The sequence below is a fragment of the Nothoprocta perdicaria genome, unplaced genomic scaffold (assembly GCF_003342845.1).
Source record: "Nothoprocta perdicaria isolate Ctin4 unplaced genomic scaffold, notPer1 scaffold_244, whole genome shotgun sequence".
NCBI lineage: Eukaryota > Metazoa > Chordata > Aves > Tinamiformes > Tinamidae > Nothoprocta > Nothoprocta perdicaria.
The window spans coordinates 360,070-366,766 of record NW_020455471.1 but is presented as its reverse complement, the minus strand read 5'-3'; the positions used below and the strand labels follow the sequence as shown (position 1 = coordinate 366,766).

General features: G+C 53.6%; 1 protein-coding gene across 1 annotated transcript in view; it reads right to left on the bottom strand.

The window, feature by feature from the left end:
- The window catches only part of CSNK1E (casein kinase 1 epsilon), a 21,437-nt gene extending 21,035 nt beyond the window's left edge, over positions 1-402 (bottom strand). The window contains exon 1 of the mRNA XM_026039869.1: positions 323-402. The gene's annotated coding sequence lies outside the window, so the exon portion shown is untranslated. The remainder of the gene's footprint in view (positions 1-322) is intronic.
- Positions 403-6,697: the final 6,295 nt, after the last annotated feature.

The window sequence follows — 6,697 nt, the reverse complement described above, 5'->3', positions numbered from 1 at the left end:
CACAAAGGGCCGGGCCGGGGCCGCCCGCCCCGCGCGGGGACCCCCCGGTAAAAACAACCCGCGCCCCCTCGCCCCGTCCCCATAGCGCCGTGCCCACYCTCCCCATACACACACACACAGCCCCGCGGCGGACATGGGGGGCGCCCCCCAAAATACCTCCCCCCCCCCGAGGGGCGCCCCCCACCAAGGGGCTCTGGCGGCCCCGGCGCCCCTCCCCCCGCGCGCCCGCCTCCCTCCCCGCGCGCACACAAAGGGCCGGAGGGGGCCGCCTTTCCCCCGGGGTTTGCGCCCCAAGATGGAGGCGGGCGCCCCCCATACGCACCGTGCCGGCAAGGGGGCCGTGTGGGGCTGCTGCTCCGCCGGCTGTCAGGGCGCCCGGCGGCCGCGGCGGCGCGGATGACGGGGGATTGGGGAGCGCTGCTGGCGGCCGTGCGCGGCGCGGCGCGGCGCGTCCCTCCTCCGCCTCGCTCGGCTCGGCTCGGCTCAGCTCGGCGCGGCGCGGCGCTGCCTGCCGCCTGCCGCCCGCTCCCCTGCAGCCGCCGTGTGCTCGGCGCAGCCCGGCGCTCACCCAGTTTCCATTGAGCCCCGGAGCCAAACCCACTGATGTCACCCGGCGCAGCCCCGGCCCTCCTCCGCCACCCGCCCGCCCGCCGCCGTTAAAGGCGCAACCGCCGCCGCGCTCCGCCGCCGTTGCCCGCGCCCCGCGCCCATTTTGCGCCCCTCGGCGACTGGCCCCCACGCGCGGGGCTCGGCGAGGGTCTCCCCGCACCCCGTGGGGCTCCATGAGGCTCCTGCTGGGGCAGCCCCATGCATGGGACCCCTTTGGGCTGTCCTTTCCCCTCAGCCCCACGCCATGGTCGTTACATGGGGTGTCATCATCTCGGCTGCCTTGTCCGGCCCCATCCTCCCGTCTCTGCCCCGTGGCAGGATCTGTGGCCATCCAGGACAGGTCCGGGATATCCATGGCCGCTCCTCCTATCCAYGGTGCGCTCAAACCCCGAGCAGGGAGTTAGCGAGGGGCTCTGTGAGATGTTAAAGCGATTCCTGCCTTGTAACATCTGCTGGAGAAAGGCCAGTGCTTTGCAACCCAGGCCCCTTGGAAACACCGGGCACCCCATGGGCAAAGTGCTACAAACGTCAACGTGCACGTAAAATCACACGCGTACACCTAAGTGCGCACACACACTGGCTCGCAAACTTAACTCAGCAGCACACACTGGAATGGGAGGGTGCCAACCAACCGAAGGATCCTGCCGGGGTCCTGAGGTGTTTGGGTGCCGATGCCCCTTTCCGTGTGCAGCCGGACCTTTGGAGCCRCGCCATGGGTGCTCCGCGCAGGCCRAGGCTCCCCTTTAGCGTCAGTCTTGGGCTCGGAGGAAGGAGATTGGGGTTCTCCTCCTGGTGCTGTGCAAGCCCAAGTCGTGGCTGCAAACAAGCCAGGGAATGCTCTGAACTACGTGTGAGGGCACAGGTTTGTTAGGGTGTATTTATTGAGATGTGTTTATGCCTACAAGCACACAGAACATGTACAAAATTCCTACATCTCCATAAACCCATTAAGAAAGCCTTCTGGAAAATGCACAGAAACACTAGTGCAGCGCTGGCCTTYACCAACACCTCACCAAAGGACTCTTACCCCCATAGGGTGCCAAGGGGCCATCATTCTTCTGGGAAGCAYGGGAAGAGGCACAGGGAGAGCAGTGGGCAAGTTTCACCAAGAAGGGGTTGAAGATGAAGACTACCTGCCTGTAGCAACCACATGCTACAGTTAGCACAGTGGAACTGAACACTCAGGGCTGGAGAAGTGGCACGTGGAGATGAAGACAGCAAGAGTGGGCACGGGAGGAGAAGCCAAAGTATTTCATCTGCACTAAGGTGTAACAGCAGAGCTGAGGCAGGGGAGGCACTTGAGGGCTAGAGGGAGGTTGGAAGAGGTGGGAGGTTAGGGTTGAACTGGCAAAGAGTGACTGAAGGGTCTGTGCTGGGCAAGACTCAAATGGAAAGGGCTAGTGTGGGAAAAGGCTAGAGAGGAGAAGCAGCACATGGAGCTGGTGGACAGCAATGTTAGATCAGCATTCAGGTGCTTGGGCAGAGCCCACCTGAGAGGAGCCTGAATGGAGGAGCAGGAAAGCTGCGGCACAGGGCTTAGGTTGGTTCAACTGACAAGGCGTAACGGAGCTTTTTTCTGATTTCCTTAACAAGGCTTAACCCCTGCTCAACCCATAAAGACGGGCTCCGGAGGAGCAGGAACAGTGTCTGCAACCTTCCTCGCTTTGCCTTTTCAGCTCCGCCTCCGGGTGAAGGCAGATCCAGCGTCTGTGAATGATACAGGCAGCTGCAGATAAGAACGTGTCATAACAACATACCAGGTCATCTCTGAATCCTCCCTGAGCCAGCAGGACTGCAGGAACTCATTGTGAGCCCGGGGATCCACTCACCCTTTTGCCACGGGGTGCTTAGCAGGATGCGTAGAGCTGTGCTGGTGTCAGAAAGGGCACCTGGACCAGGYCCAGATGGGGGGGCCTAGCTGGCACTTGAGGCGGGACTGGAAAGGCGGGAGGATATTTTTCAGTAAGTTCAGGGATGCTCTCAGAGCTGCTGAAGCACCAGTGAGGCAGGAGGAGAGGCAGAGCCAAAAAATGCTTAGGAAAAGGGTAAGTAGGCAAATAGGCTGCAGACGGCAGGGTGGAAGTGAGGTGCAGTAGTACAGACCTAGAACCAGGAGTGCAGAAGGACTTTGGAGGTCAACCTAAGTGAGAGGTAAGGGAACAGATGTAGGCACTGTAGAGGGYGAGCCAGATACTTCCAAGCTTTGCCAATATCAAGATGCCCTCATTAGGGTGGAGCTGCACTGACAGAGTAAAGTCAAGAACTGCAATTCATTTAGTCAGGCCATGGGTAAAAGCAGATAAGCCTAACTGGGGAGTGTGTAAGCGAGGGATGAGCATGTAGTGCAACACCCTCTGAACGCTCTCCCGACCTCTAGGAATCGGCAGCAGAAGCACCCCTGGGTCACAGGTGGTGCCTCTGTGCTCAGCAGCCCCACAACCTGCCRCTTTCTGAGGCTATCTCAACTTCGAAATGCACAGCTAAGCACAGGCTGTTGAGATCAAGCAGCAGAACTAGATGCACTCCACYATCCCATGCAGCTCCACCAGCATCATGCAACCCAGAAAGTAGGGCTTGCTTTAAGTTGTGCAAAGAATATGGACCAYAGTCCGCTCAATCCTTCCCTTCCAGTAAGTCTGTAACCAGTCACCACAAACATTGATTTGATGGGCCTCTGAGATGTGTTGTTCTACACAATGCTCTGCAAATGCACGCCACTGCCCTCTGTCACTTCCAGGCTAGTTTTATCACAGAACTTGGTCTCCATTCTTAGAAGTTAAAATTTAATTGAGTTTTTCATAGTAATGACATTTTCTTACACATGCTCCATTGAACTTCTGTAGTTTCACAGCTTACATAACAGTGAACAGATGGGAAGATAGGTAATAAAACAGACAGTTCCTTGCAAAAGGCTGGGAGMTGAATTCAGCCAAGGGCTTGCCCTCCTATCCCAGCAGGTGAGCATCAGTTTATCAGGGTATTTGCTGAAGTTCAACACAAGACACAACGTCCCCTGTGCTGGCAGACATGAGGYAGGCCCACAGAAGCAATAAGCAGAGGAGATTCTGCTGGGACATCGGAAGGACAGGTCTGAAGCACATCCTCGAAGAGTCTGAGGGTGCTTCTGCTCAGGGACAAGCTCCCAGGACAGTGGGGCAGTGTGAGGCCCACAACAAATTGTCCCCAGGGTGATAATGCCAAAGGGAGCAGCACTCTTGCACAGGGATGTTGCTTGTGTCACTGATTGGCATTTACACCAAAGAAGGTACTGCCAGTGTAACCCAGAATATTTTTCCCATCCTGTATGTAATGAGTAGCACTCTTCTCACCACTTATCCTTTTCTTTCCCTGCTACAGCTAGTAATATGTTTGTTCTTCTCCACCCTGAGATGCTTTCAGCACCTTCTCCTGCATTCCCTAGGTTTGAGAGGTGCCGTGTCAGCTCTTGGTGTGGCAGGTGGATGCAGAGTTTGGGGTGATGCTACCTACATTAGCTCTCCCACTGTTTTGGTGGTCATGGCATAAGGCCTGGGCTGAGGTGGCAGGAGAGATTTGGAAGAAATCCCAAATATAGACGTGGCCCTTGAGGGTGAAATAAGAATATGTGTACAGACATTTGTGCTACCTTTATTTAAACCATTTAGAACTTATTTTAAGTTCTTATTTTAAGACGTCTTTAATTAGAAACATTCCCTTAATTGAATTGTAATCAAGCTTTTAGTGCTGTTAGCCTGGCTAACTGTGTGATCTAATAACACCCACCTACTTCTCTCCAAGAGCGCTTAGTTACACCTCTTCTTCTGAAGCCACTTGTCCCAGGGCCAGGGACTGCTTTGTGTGTGACAGACAGGGGAGCCCCTGTCTTCATCAGGGCTTTCAGTGCTCCAGTAATAAACAGGTAATTCCTGCCCCAGTGTCTGAAAAACACAAGCAGCTGGRCCCCAACTGCAAAGAGGTGGGGAATGAAAAGGGAAGAAATTTAAGGGACTGGAGGAATCCACACAGAGCCTCTACTGGGGCATCTCCATTCCTCTCCAGTTACCAAACTGGTCCTCAGCAGTTGTCACGGACATCTCTTGCTCTCTGTGCCCCACTCCCCCAAAAGGTGAACATCCCCTCGTGTCTAGCCGTGTATTAGGAACCAGAACACAACAACAAAGGTGCATTTAGGCTTTGCCTAAAATACAGCACCTGGAAGGCTGTCCAACATCTGAGGCCAAACAGTGAGCCCTAGCTGTGCTCTAACTTCTCGTCAGCATGAAACTCTGGGCAGTCTCTCCTCACCCCTTCTCCCTGGCTTCCTGGGGATGATCTTGAGTGCAGAGCATGGAAGAGTCATGACATGCTGCAGAGAGGTCCATTAGCTCAGTGACTGGAGGACGTGGACCTGGAAATTTTTCTGGTATCTGCTTTTCTTAGTGTCTGGAGGTGGCCAAAGCATCCCTAGATGATCTAGGGAGTGTTGTTGCTGAAGGCTGGTAGACAAAAGATGGGCTGCACAGGATGGCTGTGCTGGTGGGCCGTTTAGGTGACCTTCTGTTACCACGGGAAGGTCGTTGGGCAGTCCTGGTGCTCATGCTTTRGTGCTGTAGTGAGAATCCAGTGCAATGTGCTGCAGGCTGAGTGATGGAGGGAGTTTGGCCAGCACTGCTGAGTGCCTGGAGYTGTTGGAAAGGTGCTTGCTGGCTGCTATATACAAGGAGGATTTATCTCAGTGGGCACACAGCCAATGTCATCACTGTTGGCCATTTCATTCCTTGCAAAGGGAAGGAGGACCTGAGTTGCCCTGTTTTTTGACATCATCACTGCTGGGTGGCTTTCCAAAGTCACCACACAYGATTTTTCCTGATCAGGCAGCTGGATTCATGGCCCTGTAAAACCCCTGAGCACAGTGAAGTCCTCTCAAGGAAAACTGAGCTCCAAGGAAACCAGCAGACCTCAGAAAACTGCCAGATCATATTTGACAGCTCTGCCTTGTCTGCGGTGAGGAGAGTCCCATTTCTTCCATTATCCATAGAGGGACATGCTGCTTTGAGGACCACAGGGAGATTTGTCAGTGCTGGGAAAGTGTGGGKAATCAGAGAAACAGCAGAGAACCAAGTTCTGTATCAAAGCTTCACTTCTTCAAGGACAGCGAAAGCAAGAAGATATGAAGTGAGAAAAAAAAAAAAACAACAACATCTCCAAACCTGGAATTCAAGAACAGAGGTTCCTGAGGAGTCAGGCCTCTCAACAAGACACGCATCCAACAGAGCTGACTCCCTCAGCAGCCCCAATTGAGGCAAATTCTCACCCGTCTAGGGTAACTTGTGCTCTTGCAGAGTTGACACATGCAGCACATGGGAGCTGTGCCTGCAGAAAGTTTTCTTGGCCTAGGGAGCATAGATCTGGCTGCCTCTAGCACTAACTTACCCTGGGACTGCACCTCAGCAGCGGTCTGCTCCCTTGGTGTAACGCAGGATTATCTGTGTGTCACAGCAATCACAAGACTTAGTTTATCACTTTCAAAATGCTATACAAGGCCAGCGCTAATGCAGCACAATCCTCAAAACCTAGGCATGAGCAAAATAGCAATAATACAGATTATGGTCCAGTCAATATGAGACCACATGCGTTTCTTGTCCCAGGACTCCTGCTTAGGTTGGCAGGTGAWTATTTGAGGGTCAGCCGTTTGGTCTTCTGCTTTATTCTTGTTGTTCAAGGCATTTACTCACAATTACTAACTTCAGACTACTCAGCCCCTACTCTAAAAACAATGATTAATGTTCACAGGGTTTTTTACGGGACTCATTATTTTCTCAGTGATTCCCAATAAATAATAGATTTACCTTCTCAATATTTATGCCAAGCAAGCCAAGCAGCTTTTTAGAGAGGAGGACCCAACATTCCTGGAAGGTCAAAAGCCACCTGTAATGTGGGGTGGCTGAACTGAGTGGTGAGCTTTGCCAGAGCACTCTGCCTTTTGCAGCCTTTTGTATGCTCGAGTGCAAGGCCCCATGCACTTGCAGCAGAGACCAATAAAAACTCTTGCAAATGAGACATCAGGATCCCAGGATAGTACATTGCTAAAAACAAAGCAAAAATGCCA